Source organism: Dermacentor variabilis, chromosome 7 (assembly GCF_050947875.1).
Source record: "Dermacentor variabilis isolate Ectoservices chromosome 7, ASM5094787v1, whole genome shotgun sequence".
Lineage (NCBI taxonomy): Eukaryota > Metazoa > Arthropoda > Arachnida > Ixodida > Ixodidae > Dermacentor > Dermacentor variabilis.
In genome coordinates this window covers 91,523,569-91,544,204 of record NC_134574.1, presented here as the reverse complement: position 1 = coordinate 91,544,204, position 20,636 = coordinate 91,523,569, and the positions used below count along the sequence as shown (strand labels likewise).

At 46.2% G+C, this 20,636-nt stretch overlaps 1 long non-coding RNA gene across 1 annotated transcript; it reads left to right on the top strand.

Moving 5' to 3' along the window:
* The first annotated feature begins 360 nt into the window (after positions 1-360).
* LOC142586937 (uncharacterized) lies at positions 361-18,178 on the top strand. The gene is made up of 3 exons (XR_012829304.1): positions 361-534; positions 14,890-15,081; positions 18,091-18,178. It is a non-coding gene; the product is annotated as an uncharacterized LOC142586937 (long non-coding RNA).
* Positions 18,179-20,636: the final 2,458 nt, after the last annotated feature.

The following is a 20,636-nucleotide window of genomic DNA, read 5'->3' as shown; positions in this document are numbered from 1 at the left end:
ACTTTGAGGACATCGTCTTCACTCTAGAACTCTTATATAACTAACTCCGGAATATGACTTTCAAGAAATCAGCACTCACGCACTCGTGAAAGAGCGTTTAACTTAACGAGACTGTCGCTTTAATGTAAAGGATTTCTTGTCACTTCTACTACAACGCTAACTTTTGTTGTGCTAGCAATATATTTAGAGATTTATTTCATGGCGTAAGTAACAATTCCATCGACCTCGTACGAATTTGTTATTCGACTATGAGTGCCTTCAATCGCTCGCCATCATTTTAACAAATAGGTAAGTATTTCAAAAGACTTACTGGTGAGATATTCGGGGCATCAGATCTGCTGTTCTCGTTTGTAGGTTACAGCAGACCAACGGCCTGTTATTTTGGACCAGAATATGGCAAGTGCACGCATAAAAACGAATCCCGCCTTTATTACGACGATAAAGTGGGTGCGTGTAAATATTTTACCTACGGCGGATGTGGCGGAAATGGCAATAATTTCAGAAGTATCCAATTATGCGCTTATCGATGTGCACGTAAGTAAAAAAATATGCTAAGTCATGCTGTGTTTGATAGACAAAGTTTAAGAAGCATTGCACAGGAACGTCGACATTAGCAGCAAAAACGCACGCGGAATGGCACAAGGCGCAGAACACTACACCATTGGCATGACAACACTTGCGAAGCTCTTTGACGCCGCGGCGAACGAGTGATTCGTTAACATTTGGATCGACTGCGGCTTGGATCAGTGATTCAGAGGGAGAGTGCATACTTTGCTGTAGCGTTTGCTAACGTGAAGGTTTCGGCTGCTCCTCATTGTCTCCCCGGTCAGCGACAAGCAGCCATGCCGTGAAAAAGAGCTTCGCGGCAAGAAAGCGTTGCCACTTGGCAGATTTTGTGTCACGCTCCCGGCCACCTGGGGCACGGCATGCGTGATTTTATCGCCAGCGTGGGGGCACCTTATGCGGCCTTTAAATATGGACGCCTCACCTACCGAGCAGCAGTTAGTCGTGGGAGCTAGTTCAATTCTAAATGCGCGGATATGGACACATTTGTTATTTATTGATCGTTTTCAGTGATCACTTTTTTTTTCAATGGAGAATTGCAGTTACAACGCTATCGCCCACGCAAGACCCGCGCTCATTTGTTGGAACTCTCTGAAATGTAGTAGAAAACCTTCTTAATTAAGATTATATGCCCGTAATTATTCGCGTAGTGCAAGCACGGACGCACGCGAGTACCAGCGACCAGAGTCTACGACGAGTAACGTAAAAATGAAAACTTTCATTTTGACGTTTTTCGGGCGAAAAGAAAATTACGATTATGAGGCATGCCGTAGGGGGTGACTTCGAATTCATTTTAAATGCCCGAGAATCTTTAACGTGCAGCCAATAAACGGTGCAAAGGTCTTTTTGCATTTCACCCCATCTAAATTCAGCCGCCGTGGCCGGGCTTTGATACAGCGACACCGTTACACGTGAAAACCACTACGTGACGTAGGTACCTATCGTGTTTAACTGACTGACGCGCTTGATCCGCAAAGCAGATTTCGACGAACAACAATAATTTCCGCCGCTTCGTTGTCCTTCAAGCATTACGTGTATTTCTGGGCACAAGTACTCCCAATAAAAATTTGCCTTTTTTTTAGACAACGTCCTCGGCAGTGTCTCATTATTTACTGTCACGACAAGAACACATCTGGGGACGTTGCTTTGTTGTTTATCGAAAACGCCCTGCATGCATTGAGAAAACCACAAACGGTGAGGATGTCGTCGGCGTCGCCACGTACCAGCTAGATAGACGCAAGCTACAAAGAACACCGCTAGAGTTTTCCGACTTCTACCAGAGACACCGAAAATTGTGACCAAGTTAACAGCCCCAGTGACAGCCCAAGTGTCAGCTGCAGTGATTGCGCTTCAGCACACCACGCAGCCACCGGACTTCCATGAATCGTCGCGCGAAGACCCAGACTACTGGCAGACAACATATGAAAGACTCATTGCGATCAACATTTGCAAGTGCTATGAGAAGCTACTGCATGTCTACATTTCTTGAATATACGCCGCCTATAGACAGTTGGTAAATCGTGTCTCCACCCTTTACCAATTGGGACCTGTTTCAAAACACCTCTCTGGAGAGCTTTGCGAGCGTCGTGTACAAGGGCTCGCCAAGAAGCCCATGTGCCGCTTCAAAATGAGAACATCCCTCTCTTTAGAGAAGCAATCGAGCGTCTCTTTGGCCCCTATTACACCTAGATGATACAGGAAAAGCGTGTGTGTTTTGTATGTCCTCTGTGAAGCTATAGCTGCTGGCCGGTTTGATACAAAACCCGCAAACGACCTTCGCCAGGTTTGTTTTGGAGGCCACAATGATCGACAAGACGCTTGGCATAGGTACCAAGCAACACAACCGCCTTACACTGACGAGAAACTACGTCTAAATCCAGGCTCTAGGCGCTGGCGATTCGCGCGACACGATCAGAGCAATCGTGCGTGAGGACTTACAGAGATTGTACGCAAGGTCGCAGCCTGACACAGCCTCGATCACTGGCATCGTTAGAGATGATCTTCAGCAGTCACAGGGAGTTCCTGAAGGGCACTCCCAACCGCCACAGTCCCAGCCGGAAACGATAACCAACACCGCCGTCACCCTCCCTCATCTTGCACTGCCGCGCCTGCGCTAGGGTCCGAAAGCGCGGCAGTCCCGTCGTCAGCCGCCCTGGCCACCGTGTCCACCAGTTCCCTCACGTAATTTCCTAAAAATATAAAGGACATATGGCGCAAACTAGACCACCGCCCACCTTGCTGTCACTGTAGAGAAGCGGGCCATGTATACCACCGCTGCCTATAACACGAAATGGAGCTACGAGGCTTCACGGCGAATGCCTCGCGTCCCGAATACGCGTCTCTGTGACATTGACAACTACATCACAGCTTCTAATTGAGAACCTACACGTTCGAGTCACCAGGCCGCTACCTCTCGCCGCCGAGTCGACAATGCGGAGACGCTACACGTGGCCGGTCCTTTTACCCATATCTCTAAAATTGAAGGCGTCAAATTGAACGCTTTGGATATTCCAAAAGTTTTGCCCAGCCAAAGATGGCACTGCAAGAAACGCATCTGCACCATAACGAAGACACGCCATCACTCGACACGAAGCATCGAAATGAGGAAAAACTGCCTAAAGAAGCCGTTACAAAGAGGCGCAGCCGTCCTGCTGCGCAATGACATAACTGAAATGTAAATCTTAGAATGAACGACCTCGACGTACGTCTTCGATGATTAAAAAGTCAGCGCTGTGGTAGCCACAGAAGCCGACTGCACTGTGTATCCTTCGCCAACAAGTTGAAGAGTGGTAAGGCTGCATGAAGCAGGCCTGAAATACGCATAGCTGGAGGGCACCAAATAACGCCGACTGGAATCTGCACAGCAAGAGTCAGGGTACATAGTAAGACTTAGCCTTCGGTTGTTGCAATTCTAAAGTATTGCTCATAGGACTAATCCTACGTGGGCACGTCTTCGATAAACAATGTGCAATTATTGATTTAAAGGTTCGAGACAATAACGCTGTCTGTAGACCATGCTGCACCACTGGATAATATTCGCAGTAACCATGCCTTGAATTTTCTTGTCGGTCACGTGTGCATCCTGTCCGACCCAGCATAATGGTTTTCCTATCAGCCGGAGACATGGAGCTCATCATCGAGAGCAGTATACACATGCTGCTTGACCGTAAAATCAGCGTCGCAATAGGAATCATTCAGCTTCGCGGAATAGCTGAAGTAGTAATGGTGCGAAACAATAGCCGGGAGTACCAACAGCTCAACAAGTGCCCGGATATCGCATACATGCAAGAAGTTCCAGCAGTCAGCAAGGCCTTTACCTTATCGGATTCTACGGAAGATTCAACGACTGTGCCATGTCCCTCAACCAGCTTTCGATATTATTCCGACTTATGCCACGAAGGAAGAGGAACAGCGCCAAGTCTGCTCCAACAATGCAAGTACTGATTTTCGTCGTCCTCAAACATTCAGGAAACACCAGTTGCGATGCATCGCATAATAGCCAAAGGATGCGCTCGACCATTCCGCAAGAGTGCGTACTGTATTTTAAGACAAGAAATAGAAACCATGAAGGAAGACGTGTGCGAAATTATGCGCGACAAAATTACACCAACTGTCTAAAAGCCCTTGGTCGTCTCCTGTGGTCTTAATGAAGAAGGATGAAACTTTGCGTTTGTGCGTTCATCAGCGTCGCCCAAACTCCGTAAAAACGAAGTATGCCTCGTACTATGGGTAGACGACGCAATAAACAGACTCTGCAATGTAGAGTAATTTTCGTCGATGGATCACAAGTCTCGTTATTGGCAAAGTAAATTACACAAGAAATATCGAGAGACGACTTCTGTGCGTGCAAGGCCATGAAGTTCGTGCTTTACTCAACAGCTGCAATGTTCCAGCGCGTAGTAAACACCGTGTCGGCCGGCTTCATGTGACAGATTGTGCACGTCGTCGTCTTTGCCGAAAACCATACCGATCACCTCAAGCGCTTTGGAACCGTCCTTTTCCAACCCAACAAATACAAACGATATAGCAATTTCTTCCGAATATAATCGGCAATAGGGCGCTATGCATATTCCTCTGCCTTTGTGCCCACTGTAGACGTTGCTTTTTTTAGGCTCCCTCATTGGCCCTGACTCAACTTATCAGACAATTATTCCAAGTGGGAAACGCTGAAGGTCGAATCATTTCCAAAACTGATGCGACGCCTGGGGCGCTATAACGTAAAACTATTCCAAACTTTTCTATTCCAATTCTGCTATCAGCCCTCCACGATTGGTCAAAAACTTTTTTCGACCACCCCCACTTCACCTGTCTGTCATATGACGTCACGAAAACCGCGATAGCTCCCCATCTGATATGATGTGTACACACTGATTAGGCATGATTTGACAGAAAAAAGAAAAACAGTTATTTCTGATTCTATCCCTTTTCGCCATTAGCCCTCGGCTATTGGTAAAAAGCTTTCGGGCTGCACCCACTTCACCTGCCTGTCACGCGACATCACAAAACCGCACAAACTCACCGCGTCAAATTTAGGTGCACGTGATAAAGATGCATTAATATACCGAACGAAACTGAATTTTCTTCGGAATAGTCGCAGGCTGCCCCGTTCCGAAAGGAATAAAACATGGCTGCCGCCGATCGCTGAGACGCTGGATACTCGCGCCTGCCGGAGAGCATGAGTGTATTTGCGTATAATAAAACTTCTTGCGTGGCCGTGTAACGTTTTCGAGCCTTTTCGGCACGTTTAACTCTTCTTTGCTGAGGGTCAGTTTTAGCGTCATTCTTAAGCTTCCGTTGCATGTAGCCGCGATTTTCGACCAGCCACCACAAGCTGAGTAAGGGAAAGCCGACCAATCGCAGACGCCGGCACCACCCTCTTCATCCGGTTATCGATTTTCAGTGCACTGGCTCTGCCCCAGCGGATCCCTCTCCACTTTAGCGTTCTCCTCGCCTCTTGTCAGCCAATTAGATACGACAAGCCGCTCATTGTAGGAAATGGTATTTGTTTTTCAAGCAAACAAAAGTGACGTCCTATGAACGAGGAGAGTGTTTGATCGGCCTGTACAGCCAACCCTGTGGGTGACCGCCTGGTGCTTGCGTCGGTGGTTACGCAAATTTGACGTCAGGAGATTGGAATAGAAACATATTGGAATAGCTTTACGTTATAGGGCCTCTGCTGTCATCACCGGTACATGCACACTTCGACGTTGACGCCAATACCGAAATCATTACTAACGGAAGTAGCGTAGGCAATGTCGCAGTACTAGTCCAAGGAAAAACGCACTTGAAGGGTCATTGCTTGCGCTAGCCGGGCGATGTCGAAATCGGAAGGGAGGTATTCTACAACGAAAAAGAACACAGGCCTACTGCAAAATTTCTGCCTTGCCTATATTGTTAGCCCTTGAAACTCCTTAACTCTTACGTCCATTGCTGCCTGGTAAACTTAAGGCAATCTCCAGGTCGCCTCTACTGTTCAGCTTCAGACTGCAAAAATTCTAAATTACCGTTGTATGCAAGTCCGGGCGCACTTTGATGTAGACTGCCTGTTCAAGGCTCCCCTCGACCCACCTTCGCAAGAACGAGATGAGCGCAAGATCGTGGAAACAACACGTGCCTAATATTTCGCCGAATTGCAACAAGCTGGCCCCGCACTAAGATGCATTTTCGATTACTTAGACAACAAGACCAACTTGTCCAAGGATATTTTGTCGTGAATTGTCTTCATTTAGGTTACGAAACGACGTATACGTGAAGTTTAGAACGACAGAAAGCTGAGCTAGTTGGTAAGGCTTCATGATGTAAAAAGGGGTAAGGGGTGAAGACACGGACACAAGAGAAGTGAAGTGGACAACGCGAACGTCATTCGTGTAATTCACTTCTCTTCCCTTGTTTCCGTGTCTCCACGCCTTACCCTTTTTTGCATTATGTATATGTGAAAAGTTTCAAGTCGGGCCTGAACACGGACGTCGGCCAGTATATCAAGAAATGCCAAGACTGTCAGTGACGTAAGACACCACCAACAAAGCCAGTATGAATGCTGTAGGCAATGGAGCCTTCTAATTAACCATCCGAGTGGAAGGGGATGGACTTCTTTGTTGCCATTACGACGTCAGCACATCAGAATGGGTCAATTGCCGTAGCTGCACACTAGCTTACCCGCTACACCAAAACAAAAGCCGCCTCAGAAGGAACTCCGCTCGAAGTGGCGAAAATCTTCGTAAGAAACTACCTGCTACAACTTAGTCGCCTCAGATGTCCTCACCAGAGTCAGAGGAGTGGTTTTAACAGGACAGTTCCCTAAAGCGTCTTCAATACAGTCAGACAAGTCACCGTTGTACAATACCCAACAACCCGCAGAAGAATAGTTTAAATAACGCCCAAACAAAACTCACCTGCATGTTAGCAATGTCTGTCTGTTACAAACTCGATACGGAAGACGCCGTGCTTCCATACGTAACATTCGCATCCAATACGGCACTGGACGACAGCACGCGGATGACGCTATGTAAGCGGGTTTTTGGAGGAAAACCGGTGTCGACGGTTGAGGCTGTGCTGCCGAACGTCAGTGACCAAGTGAACCTGGCATTATTCACGTGCCTTCAACTCACCGAAGGAGCCTGACAGCCCGCCTACCTGCGCACAAAGGGCCATCAAAGAATCGACTGCCGGCGCTACAATCTTCGACCATGCTGCGTGGCATACAAGCCCGGCGACCGTGTTTGGGCATGCACACCAGTACGGCGATATGGACTGAGTGAAAAACTTATAGTTCGCCATTTCAGACCGCCATGCCTAATGGTATTGTGAAATCACAGCTGAATCTCGCAAATCTGCATCCCTGCACGCACTGCGCCTGAAGGGAACCTCCGCTAGTGAACTCTGCGACTTCATTTATTACTTGCGTTTTATTTTTTATGCCTACCATCTCTTCGCTTTCGTGTCCTGTTTCCTGCATTGGGACAATGGCTTTATGATGGGGCCAATTACACGCATCTAAATTTTTTAAGTTTGCTGTGACCGTTTTTCGCACGCCAATCGCTGTGACTATGTCACTGTTCGGCGCAATCGTTCTTGCATTGGACGGGTCTGGAATGTCGCAGCCGATTCTGTAGCTGGTGAGCCTTGTCTAATCAGATGGCACGTACGACCCGAATAGCGTTCTACATTTTGGAAAACACACGAGCAGCAGCGATTGCGCTAGAATCCACGATTAGTAGACACAGACTCGTACGTCACATCTAGATGAAATACGATAGCGCTCGCCGCATTGGTGTGCTCTAAGTTTACTTGTTTTTGTGAGCAGACATTTGCGATGAAGAGGTAACCTATCTTACGTCCCGCCTGTAATATATCATGGTCTTCACCATCGCCAAAACATTATATTTTACTTTTTCAGTGAGTCTAGCAGTAGCGGGCGCAGTCGGGCATGCCCCACTTGCGCCGCAAGGCCCTCTATTCGAATATAAAGAATTGTCCAGGCTATATCACAGCAACTGCGGAGTGCATGAAATATATTGTGCATGCGGCAGACGCTGCTTGGGCCAGCATGGTAAATTCTATAGTAATAAGTTCAGGCACTACGGCATATCCGAGCAAGCATAACATTTTTTTTCAACGTGCTCCCCATTTGTAGTCCCTACAACTGATGAGCGCCAATTTGAGCGCTGATTATTATACCTACTATGGCCATAGTAACCTCTCTGCAACGCTGATATTCCTGCTCTGGTGTACCAACGTAAGCTGTATTTCTCTTAACACAAATGGGCGAGGTTAACTTCAGCGGTAATTACGTCATTGGTAGCGCAACAACAGCGCTACCTACGCAGCCGAAACTTCCATGGTCAAGTAATGGCTCATTTTATCCTGACAGCGATACCAAAATAAGGTGCGTGGGTACTGTGGTTGCAACTATATGAGCGATAATGCTATAACATGTTTTGTTGCGTAGGTTTAAGCCAGGAGCCCCTTTTTAGCCTTTTTAAAGCAGTTTCATATTGACAACACTTCTCTAATTGACTTCTCATTATGTGGTTTTTTATAGATAATATCTTGGCTCACTTATCACTGGCCTTTCTTGGTGCAAGACCCGAGTAGGCCTACTGGCCCCGCCGTGCCGCGATGGCGGAAACGCGCATGGAAGATGAAGACGCTACCGGATTAGAAGAGAATGAGGAAGATCTAGGTTGGCAAATTGTGACAAGCCGAAAATTTCGCTCCACCACAAGGATTACTGGCGATGGGAAAACATCGCCGCAGAGCCAGCGAGAGCACGGCAACAGCAGCAAGAACAAGGGACCTACAACCACTATGTTCAAAAACCGGATTGTCAAGGCATCAAGGATGCCCCAATTGCCCGAGGAGCACAGCAAAATCATCATCCGCCCACGAGGAGGTCTCAACTTGAGCAAAGTGAGCACCACAGCGATAGGCGTGGCGGTTATTGAAGCATCGGGCCTGACTCCGCAACAAGCCCGAGAGGATGTCGTTTGCCCTAACTTCACGCAAAACATCGTGGTGGTTAGTACACCAGATCCCAGCCATGCTGCCAGGTATGTGCGAATCAGGTCAATCATTATAGTGGAAACCGAATACGAAGTGAACGCCTACGAGACAGCTCCGCATACCACGTGTAAAGGAGTGATTCGGAGAGTTGACCTCAGAGACAATCAGGCCACGATAACGAAGAACATTGTGCATGACTTTAACCCACTGGCATTGGCAGCCAAACGTATTAAATCCACGGGTTCGGTTATTGTTCTGTTTGATGGGCTCAAGATACCCAATTATGTAAGATACGGGTCGACCCTCGTCAAGTGCTACCTGTATAGGAAGCAGTTTGATGTCTGCTATGCCTGCGGAAAGATTGGACATCGATCAGATGTATGTCCAACACCGGACGTGGTACAGTGCAGAGGATGTGGAACTCAAAACCCGGAGGACAATCACATGTGTGTGCCTAAGTGCAAATTCTGTGGAGGGGACCACCCAACTGGGGACAAGACTTGCCGACAGCGGTACCAAATTCCATACGTGGTACGAGTTCGACGACGAGAACGCAACAGATCTGCATCGGAGGCGACATCAGCACAGCTGCAATGGGATGCCCAAACGGGCACCAGGGGGCGCACGTGCTCAAGGAGCCCCACACGGTCAAGACGCCGCTCGCCGTCGAAGGGCAGAAGCCGCTCCAGATCACGCGAAGTGCAGGTGCGCTTCGAAGGAGGAGGGCAGACGCCTGGCGACAAGACGACATCTGGAACAACCTGGGCCGACAAAGTGAAAGGTACTGTGAGGGCTGCGGAGAGCGGTGCGGAGCGGCTGGTCGGAGATAATGATGCCAGGGTAGAACAGCTAATTAAAGAAGTAACGTATCTGAGAAAGGCAAATGAAGAACTTACTAAGCAGGTTGTAGAACTTCGCAAGAACTCGCAGACTAACTCCACAAAAGTAGCAATAGCCAAACCGGTGAATAATGACAACAGCCAGGATGAAGAAAACACACCAGCTCCAAAGAAGCGGGCAATAAGCCCAGTAGAAACGACAGTGTGCTCTGCTTTGGAAGAGATCAAGGAGGCGATTAACCAACTTAGAGATGCCATAGATAAAACTACCTTCAAAGTTGATAAGTTATGGAAATGGAGACTGACGGCTGAAAAGAGGCTCACCAAAGTAGAAGCACAGGGCGATGACGGCGAATACCTACCCTCAGAAGCAGAAAGCGTCAGATCGCTCCCTAGCGTGTCGGGGGGTTCTACGAAGCGTACTCTAGCGGGTAGCAGTAAGGCGGGTTCTATAAGCAATGGCTAGCAGGGGGAGCTTTACCGTGTGGCAATGGAATTGCCGAGGATTTTATCACAAAAAAGCACCTCTTATGCAGTTAATAAAAGCCTCTCCAGACAAACCGAAAATAATTATGCTGCAGGAAACCTTGGCGGATGAGATCAGCCTATCCGGATACAAAGCGACATGCAGGGGCAAAGAGCCGGGTAGGGGGCTAGCCACGCTCGTAGATAAGAAAATACCTTACATAGAACATGATTTGCGCCTTGGACTAAACAAATTAGAATACTTACTAGTGGAAATAATTTTGAAAAGGAATAGAAGCAAACCGCAAAGCCTCTTTTGTCTTAATGTTTATAGCAGCCCTAGCGACATGAAACAGAGTTTCAGGGCACTTCTTAATAAGACTATGGCTGTTACTAAGCACGCTCCACTCATTATTGGAGGGGATTTCAACGCCCCACATCAAACCTGGGGATATCGCTGGAATACTAAGAAAGGGGATGGACTCTGGCACCTAGCTACAGAGCTTAATCTCTCCCTCATCACAGACCCAGCTTATCCCACTAGGTGTGGTACATCTACATGCAGGGACTCCACCCCAGACCTTACTTTTGTATCAAACTTAGCGAACGCTGGCTGGAATAACTCCAATATTGACCTGGGTAGTGATCATTACATATTACAAATACTATTGGAAACACCAAGTAATGAGATAAAGCACTTTAACTACATTGACTGGGATCTTTTTCGGAAAGCAAGGAAAATCAGAGCTGAGACAGAGGAAGGACAAAAGAAAACACTCCAAACTTGGACCACTCAGCTCAGGGAAGATGTAAAGGCGGCAACGAAGGATATTACCACAGAGGAGGATATCGAAATCATGGACAGTAGGCTGGCGCACTTGATTGAAGCGAAACAATCTATGTTAAATAGATGGAAAACGCAACGGCTGAACAGGAGACTCAGGAAGCGCATAGCATTGTTGAATAGGGAGATTGAAGAACACTCCAGAAATTTACAGAAACAACAATGGGATGAGCTTTGTAATTCCATAGATGGTCGAATCAGACGTGGTGGGAATTGGAACTTACTTAGACATTTGCTTCATGAGAACGACACGAAATCTAATAGGAGAACAGCAGTAGCACGACTCGTCCATCGTGAGAGTCAGGAAACAACGGAGGAGGCCATTCTGGATCGGCTCGCAGCTAAGTATTTACCACTTAAGGATAGCGATGAGAGTACAGACCTGCCTGAATATACAGGGGAAGACTGTGAGCCTATGGATCAAGACTTCACAGAAAGCGAAGTTCGTGCAGCCCTGTACGACCTCAACAGTAGATCTGCTGCCGGTCCAGATGGCATTTCCAATAGGCTGTTGAAAAATTTGGACGATCATTCCATAAAATATTTAACAGAGTATTTCAACGAACTCTGGAAAAACGGTGATTATCCGAAGGAATGGAGAATTGCTAACACAATTCTTACTCCCAAACCAGGCAAGCAACTCAATCTAGATAACCTAAGACCCATATCATTAACATCATGTCTGGGCAAAACCATGGAGCATGTCATACTCAATAGACTGACTAAGTATGTAGAAAACAGAAATATTCTTCCGCATAACCTGATCGGTTTCCGTCCTGGACTTTCGACTCAAGATGCAATGCTTTTAATCAAGCATCACCTTATTCTTGCTAGCCCGCTACATACGAGAGCTCTTCTAGGCCTAGATGTAGAAAAGGCCTTTGATCGCATCAAGCACAGGGCCATATTGGATATCCTCTCGGAGATGGGATTGGGTAAGCGATTGCACAATATCGTCAAAGCCTTTCTCGGTGGCCGTTCTGCTTGTCTCAGGTTAGGCGAACTCCAATCGACAACCCTGGAACTTGGGAATCGTGGGACACCACAAGGGTCTGTCCTATCTCCCATGTTATTTAATTTGGCAATGTCAAAAGTGGCTCGAGGTCTCGCGCAGATTGAGGGTATCCACTTTGCTATATATGCAGATGATGTAACAATCTGGAGTGCCGAAGGTAATATGGGACAAACAGAGATCAAACTACAGGAAAGCATTTATGTGGTAGAAACAACACTTGAGGGTATGGGACTGAACTGCTCTGCTAAAAAATCAGAACTATTGGTATTACGGAGCAGTAAGCGTGGGCGCAGGCCGAACGGATATATCCCAGAGGAAGAACCCCGCATTGACATATGTGCCAAGAATGGAGAACCAATCAGGCAGGTGGAGACTATTAGAGTATTAGGACTTCTCCTGCAAGCGAACGGATCTAATTGCAGGATGATAGAATACATCTCTAACAAGTCAGAAGAAGTCATTAGGCTTCTGCGTAGAGTTACCAACAAGCATAAGGGGCTAGGAGAAGACAGTGCCATAAGATTGGTACATGCATTCGCCTTTTGCCACTTCTCGTACGTGGCTGGCATGCTCCAATGGACACAGGCTGATAAGAACAAGCTAAACGCTTTAATCAGACGACTTATAAAGACTGCACTAGGATTTCCCATCAGCACGGCCAATGATAGCTTATTGCGCCTAGGGCTGCATAACACACTAGAGGAGATAGCTGAGGCTCAACAGGTGGCCCACCAGGAGAGACTAATGGGGACACGCCCTGGGAGGGCGCTACTTGAAGAAATTGGCGTAGAAATTAACCACACCAACGAAGGAGAATTATTAACACAATTGCAAGCGGGACTACGGGAAACAATAAAGACGACCCCGTTCCCTAGGAACATGCACCCGACACATAACCTCGAGAGACGGAAGGCAAGGGCGAAGGCACTCCTTCAAGACATAGATCAACATAAGCAGCAGGCGGTGTTCGTTGACGCTGCCTGGGTTAAAAATAAGGATGCGTATACCTCCGTTGTCGTAGACACTCAAGGTAACATACAGGATGCCATCACCGTCTATACCAAGGACCCCACAGTAGCAGAACAAGTAGCAATCGCCTTAGCCATCCGGGCTAATCGGTGGACACATATTTACAGCGACTCTAGAACAGCCATACGCAACTTTACCAACGGATATGTGACACGGATAGCAACAAAATTATTAGAGAAGGTCAAGAGTGAGAGGATCGAAATCCGCTGGTTTCCTGCACATCTGGGGGTGGTGGACGGAGCTCGGAGAAACCTCAATGAGGTGGCAAATGAAGCAGCACGAGGACTTTCTAGCCGTGCTCTTCAAGACCGAGCAACTTACACTTCACCCGGGGAACACAGGGATCGATTATTAACATATAACGAAATCACGAAGCATTATTATTTAAGCAGAAGGGAATACCCATTGCCACACGGTAAGCTTTGCAGAGCCCAAGCGGTCACATTACGTTTGCTACAGACAAGAACATACCCAAGTCCATATTTTATTAACAGGATCTATCCGCAGAGGGAAATTCAAACCAACTGTAATAAGTGCAATGGCATCATTACTCTTGACCACATGCTTTGGCAGTGCCCCGCGGTCTTCACAGACCGTGACAAGGAACAAGAATGGTGGCGGCAAATGCTACACAGTGAATCACTCTCTGACCAATTACGGGCAGTCCAGAAGGCCCGCGATGTGGCTGAAGGGCTCGGCCTGACAGTCCCAACGTGGGAGCGGCCCGCGTCAACGTATGGTTGACCTTCAGGACCCAATAAAGTTCTCCATACCATACCATACTTATCTAGCTCCCTTTGATTGAGGACCACATTGTATTCGGGCATGGCACTAAATGCAAGGCCTCTTTCATTTAAGTGTAACGTCGCGACCATAAAAGTTGGCCACCATTTTGCACTCCTGTAACACGTGAAGGCGAAAGCGTGCTACCCACGTACGATCGGAGGCATGACACTTCTCGCAAGACATAACGAGCCGCAATGTGAAATAAGCGTATGACGCTATAGATTGACCACCTCAGCGACACATGCGAGCACATACTGCATCGCCTAGAAGGTCTTTCATTCTTTCTTTGTTTCCGTCTTTCTTTCTTTGTTTCGTTCTTTCTTTCGTTATTTTTCTTCTGTCTTTCTTTGTACCTTCGTTCTTTCTTTCATTTCTTCATTCATGCTGAGCTAGTGCATCTTTGCTTGCTAACGCGGGTATGAGCCTTTCCAGATGATGATATTTTGAACTCGCTAGGCTAGACGCCGCTTTTTTCGGGTATGAGTCATTGCAACGAGCCACTTGAGGCTTTCAGCGTGATCAATTTTGCGAACCCCTTTTAAAATTAAGCTGGAGGTTATTTTCTAGTTTAGGGCGGGCTCTCGTGCGCACACATTGCTTAGTAAAGGTCGTGTGCACGGCTCAGTGCTGATGGCAGAGCGTTTAGTGCTTGAAAAAAAAAAGAGTTTGGACGAGATAATGAACACTGTGGTTTAAACTTTTCCTCACGTTCCTGCCATGAAGTATTTATTTTTGTCTGGCAAGATAGTACGTGTGCTAATTGTTTGGATGCCTTATTGCGTTATGATGCCGTACTTTGGAATTCCTATCAAAGCATTAACGTTCTTAACATTCTTCCGCAACAGATTACAACATTTCCAGGGACTTATGTCAAAGAACGCCAGGGTACACTGTTTGCCTATTCAGCAATGATTGGGAATGGATGTGGTATTACAGCGCGAATTATGAAAGGTGTTACAAGTTTAAACATGGGAAGTGCGGCTCCCTCTATATGAACGTGTTCCCAACATGTGAGCAATGTGTCGAAAGATGCAAACGTAAGTAATCTAGTATCTTGTTCATTCTGACACCGCGCATGCATGCATAGAACAACGGTCATATCTTAATTACTTTGAAAACTATATATTCATGCTCAGGTAAAATTTGCAGGGATTTTGTCACACGTTCAAAAAATTATTCTGCAACCGTATCAGTATCAGGGAAACCTAGCGTCTGTTCTTGATAAAGATAATATATCAATTCGTTTAGCGGTTGCAAAAACGGATTCAGTTGCAAACATATTTTGACTTATTGCCTAGCGCCAGTTAAACGCCAATACAGGTTCTGCTTCTTTTTCATTTCACGCGTGTTCTCTTCAATTTGCCTCATAGACGAATGTTAGATATTATTGCTTGCGATTATACCCATCATAAAGATTCCCGCAGTTGTTATGTCAATGTATTTTTGCATGTGCGATTACTACGAATTTTATTATTTATTTATTGATATTCACATATGAATTTTGCTTGTACAGGTATGTCACAGCTAGTAGCTACATTTTATTTATATAGGAACATCGTCTCTGTATGCAGTGCAAAATATTCCTCGCGAAGGTACTGCGCTCTGCAAAGTACATCCTAATTTCACGAATGGGCATCGTAGACAACGTCATTGTTTCATGATGTCTCCCTAATGTCCTCTGTGTAAAGTTTGGCTGTATGATGGTATGGCTGTTTGTATCCTGAGCTAACTAAACGAAACGAACTCTTTCGGTAGCGCCGGTATTAGAGCTGAGACCCAGGCTGTTTTTAAATACTCTGAAACTAAGCTGTCATGTTTGATTATGCAGGTACAAGGAGCGCCGAATAAGACAATTCAAGCAGAGCAATTTGCGTTTTACTTTTACCTAGGCATTTCACTCACAATTATTAAATAAAACCACTATATGCTGTTTAAAATTCATGGGTATAACTTAATTCACCTGCTTGTTGTATTTATTGTATGAGTGAAACATATCCGTAGACACTACCTTTCTTCCTGCCAGACAATATTGCGCTAAATTTGTGCAGCTGTCATGCTTTGACACTCAAACTTTCATTGCGTGACATTTTATGCAATTATTATCTTGCAACGAGATAGCCGTTTCTTTTCATGAATGGGAAACTTCATGAAAACTTGGAAGCCGCTTAAGCTTCGCCTTCAAAGGTGGGACGCGATAGCGTTCAAAGATCCCTGCGTTCTTCTCACGCTTCCCGGCAACTGCAGCTTATGTAACCACAATGTTCAGCGGGAAACGATGGTGGCGAACGCTATGCATGAAGGCGAGTTTTGTGGTTCGTCTTTATGGTATGCAAGGAAACGAGGGGGCCGCGCAGCTTCTACTAAAACAGATCTCAAACGGCAGCTGGAAAACACTATGGCGTTAAAAGGGTTTGTGTTTGAGTTTCCGCCTAACAGAATTGTTTTCTTATATTCAAATTATACAATCCGACGCTTTCATGCCTTTAGGTTGTACGTAAGTCTACTTTATGATTTCTCTATGTATTTTACCTTTCGAAATTCAATTAGTCCAGTGATTTCCTTGCACCACATAGAGTGCCTGCGTAGTTGGGTATGCGTAGCTCGAGATTATTCTTGCCGAACAAGCGTGCGCTGCTAGACACTGGACGCGGGACGCCGGAGTTTTGTATATGTATATATTTGTATGTGCACACCTCATAGCATCACTAAACACTTTTGTAAAGTGTCTCTATGGTGTCATCATTGTACGCAGCCATTGTGTACACTGCATATAGCGAGCATCATTTTAGACATACGAGAATTAGTGTATCTGTAACTGTGCCTTTTCGTAGCTCTATGTGGTTATATGTATTGAGTGAGGACTGGACACTACTGGAAACGCGCCGTGTGTACAGTGCTTCGTTTTTTGTATCTGTTACCGTCCTGGTGGAATCGTGCCGTGATTGTGACTCAGAGTTCGTATCGTCTGTTGTTTGAAATAAACTTTTTCTAAGCGCCGGATTTTCTGCGACACCGGGCACTTAGCGCTATCGTGTGAATAATTTCAGCTTTGCCTGATATTAGGCTGTTCACTCGCTTTGACCAATACTTGTGCGCCTTACATATACCACTGCCCATTTCTGATGGCAAAAAGATACCACCGAAAGTTATCTTACGACCACCAAACCAAAGGCAAAGCAACTAGTTAAAACGCATTTGATATATTTTCTTGCTTCAACAGAGAGCCTAGCAATCACACATCCACAGCACAATAATGTTACGTTTAATCTCTTCATTAACGTGGCACCAATTCTCGCATTTAATTTATAGTTAAAACAGTGATAAATCATTTATTTCACCATCGAATGGGCTCGCAAACTTGTGCTCTCCGAAACATCGCGGCACCAAAATTGCAAACGCTATAGTAGGCGTGATTTTAGATGCACGCAGGAAGCAGTGTACACGGAGAGCAAACGTCGCTACCTGATGTACTAGTTCAATTGAGGAGGACGTAGAACGTTACCTGGTTACCGTCACGAACATATCTAGACTAAGCACGGTTAAAAGTAGCGTCTTCTCTCAATTCAATGTTGTCGCCGAAACCACATCGTAATGAACAAACATAAATAGCAACATAAAACAGTTACACCGTAACTCTTCTTTATGAACGAATTGTCTTGTCTTCCTTTAAAAAACTAAGGACGATTGTTTTATTCTGACCTGAAACAATAAACTAGAAGCAACATGTCAAATTTTAAAAATTTCGGTCATTTAAGTTCAAACGTAAGTGTACCTGAACTAAGTGTAAACAGGACTGCGAGAGGCACCATATTTCTTTGAAGCCAAAACAATGGCTGCTACTGTGGCTAGTGTGTACTTGCGCATCGTCATAGTCATTCTTCGGGCTTATGAAATCCCATAGAAGCACTCTCATTAGAGGTGTGCACATTTTAGCTACTTCAAAAATATATTACCCTGCAGACAGACTAGATGTTTGTTTTGTTCCTGTGAGACTTCCATGCAGGTCTTCATTTCTGCACTAATACTGCGGCAAATTGTTCTTACAGATCACATGTATTACCTGCAAGAGTGTCCTACAGGGCACTGAAGCCATAAGAGAAGGTCAGGTGCCGCCTAATATTTGCAAAATAAATGACACACCAAAATTTTCATTTGTTCTTTTATTCGTCACCCTAAATGTAACAATAAAACACGTTGACTGTATGAATTTTATGAAGTAGCAACGATTATTGCAGGCGTAATTCAGAGGGCACGTTCTTATTTGCCAACACTTAGCATGCCCATCATACGCACTAATACTTTTTTGGTTAAAATGATATTTCATGGTTCCTCTAATAAATATCTCTTGTGGCGGCGCGACAATCGCATGCGGGTGGTCACGGCTAAAGGCTTAAAAATGTGGGGTTTTGCGTGCCAAAACCACTATTTTATTATTAGGCACGCCACGGCTGAAAATCACGAGCGCCGCATGAGACTGGTGTGAGTTAGAAGACCGCTCGCGCTCATAGCCTGAGCGATGATGTTTGTATAGTGCTAATGCGGAGTATTGCGATCATGGTTTGCTGGTTACAATAAATCATTATCGCGGCGGTTCCTTCTTCAGGCCACCATCAGAGTCTTTTAGTCTCAGCTCCACGATTAAAAAGAAAAGAATGAGTCAGTTTTTTTTTTCTGCAGGGCGAAGCATTTCCCGCGAAAGCAACGTATAGAATACCCGGGCAATCAGTTCTACAGAAACTTTAATGATGGACGAATGTTTTTAAAAGTAAAAAAAAAGTGGTTAGGAAATGGTATTTTTCCTTTCACAACTATGCGGGAGTACCACATGCTCACGCTACGTAGCACTCAAGGCGGCTTCAGCTCGGCAGAAGGAACATCGCCCAGGCACTTACCAAGTCTCTAGAAAGTCTGGCATGATGAGCGCCACCACTGCTAGTGGCGTGGCATGTGTCTCACGTCGATAGAGCACGAGATCAGACGGATACGATTCCCTCGCCTATAGGCAATGTCCAGTGAAATATTAAATAATGTAAGCTTGTCGTTTACTGCTCATAGATGACCGCACGCAGAGCACCTCTGACAGAACCCTAGTGTGCTTATAGCTTGTGTGTTCACAACGCTCTGCAAGCACCGGCAGGCTGAGCGCTGCCCTTGCAGATGTGGGGTAAGACAAATCTTAGGCGTGGAAATGGAATGAAATGACGGACGACGCCCTAGCCGGCGAGAAATCCTAGCCCGTGCCGAGCTCTCTGAAAAGAATTGGACATTTTGCCGCCACAGGGAGACCTCCTTAAGGAAGGTAACATCACAACGACCACCTAGGGACACGCAGGAGACTCCATACATAGGATGGCGCAAATTATAAAAGTGGTGTCACCGCCTTTCGGTAGCTACATATGGTAGCGTTCAAAAAGGTTCTTGAACTCGTCGCAACCCTCACTCAACGGCTGCTTGCTGCAGCGTCAAAAAGATGGTGACACACGCATATGCGTGTGCAGGCTTGGCAGCAACTTGAAGCTCCATAAACCAAGGTGTCTCTCAATATTTCCCTTAAAAACCAGGCTACAGCACAGTGCTTCATTAAATGACACAGAGCATAAAGAGAATTTTTCTGTGAATCTTGAGCAAGAACAAAGCATCGGTATGTCCAGGAGTTCAGGCGAGGTTTTCACGCCCCTGTATTGCCATAGGCGCGAGAAAGGAAACCATTGGTGACATACAGGGTAACCAGCAGCGAACCACGGACACAGTAGTCTCGTACGTGAGGCAGTACGATCTGACTTCCGCGCACAAGCGTCCCATTTTGTGGCCGTCCAGTTTCGCAGCAGTATTTTCGGACCACCTCATTACTGCGCAAAATGACAATCATACACCGTAGGTTGAGCGTATACACATCCCTGCCCAGATTTCTGAGGAGGACGGTCATGCGCCCCACACGGTGTGGCTATTGCTCCGAAAGATTGACCAGATATTGTCCATTGTACGCAGGGTCTCCAGTAGACGGTTAGCTATTCGGAAACGAAAGTTGCTCGCGCTGGTAGACGCGCGCCTAATTGGAAGAGTGAACTAGGATACCCCTTTCCACTGCTTATCTCGCTATGAAGGAGGGCGCCCTGAAACCATGCATGGCAAACCAACTAAAATGGCTCATGGCGTCACATTGTCCACGACTGAAGGCGGACTCTTCGCTCTGCGTACCATAACAGGCGTAGGGGGCTCACGGAAGCCCCATTGCCTCAGACAGACAATGCGGCTCTTACTCACGCTCACCTTGAGGCACCTTCCTGGGCCGGCTTCGTCCTCCCATTCGAATCGCTATGAATTACGGAGTTTATTCAATAAATGTCTACAGAGTATACCTAACTAATTTTACGCAAAGTGCTGCCATTGACGACTGGCTTTCTACTTGGACCGCTCATTGCGCGGTACTGCATTCAACGCTGTACGCTGGGACCTATTACGTTGACAATGTACGCAAGTGACTTCTGTAACGGTATCTATAGTTCTCAAGCTATAATGTATGCACACGCCACTACTATAACTGAAATTTCTCGCTCCCTAAATGCAACAAACTCATATGAATGGAGCAATG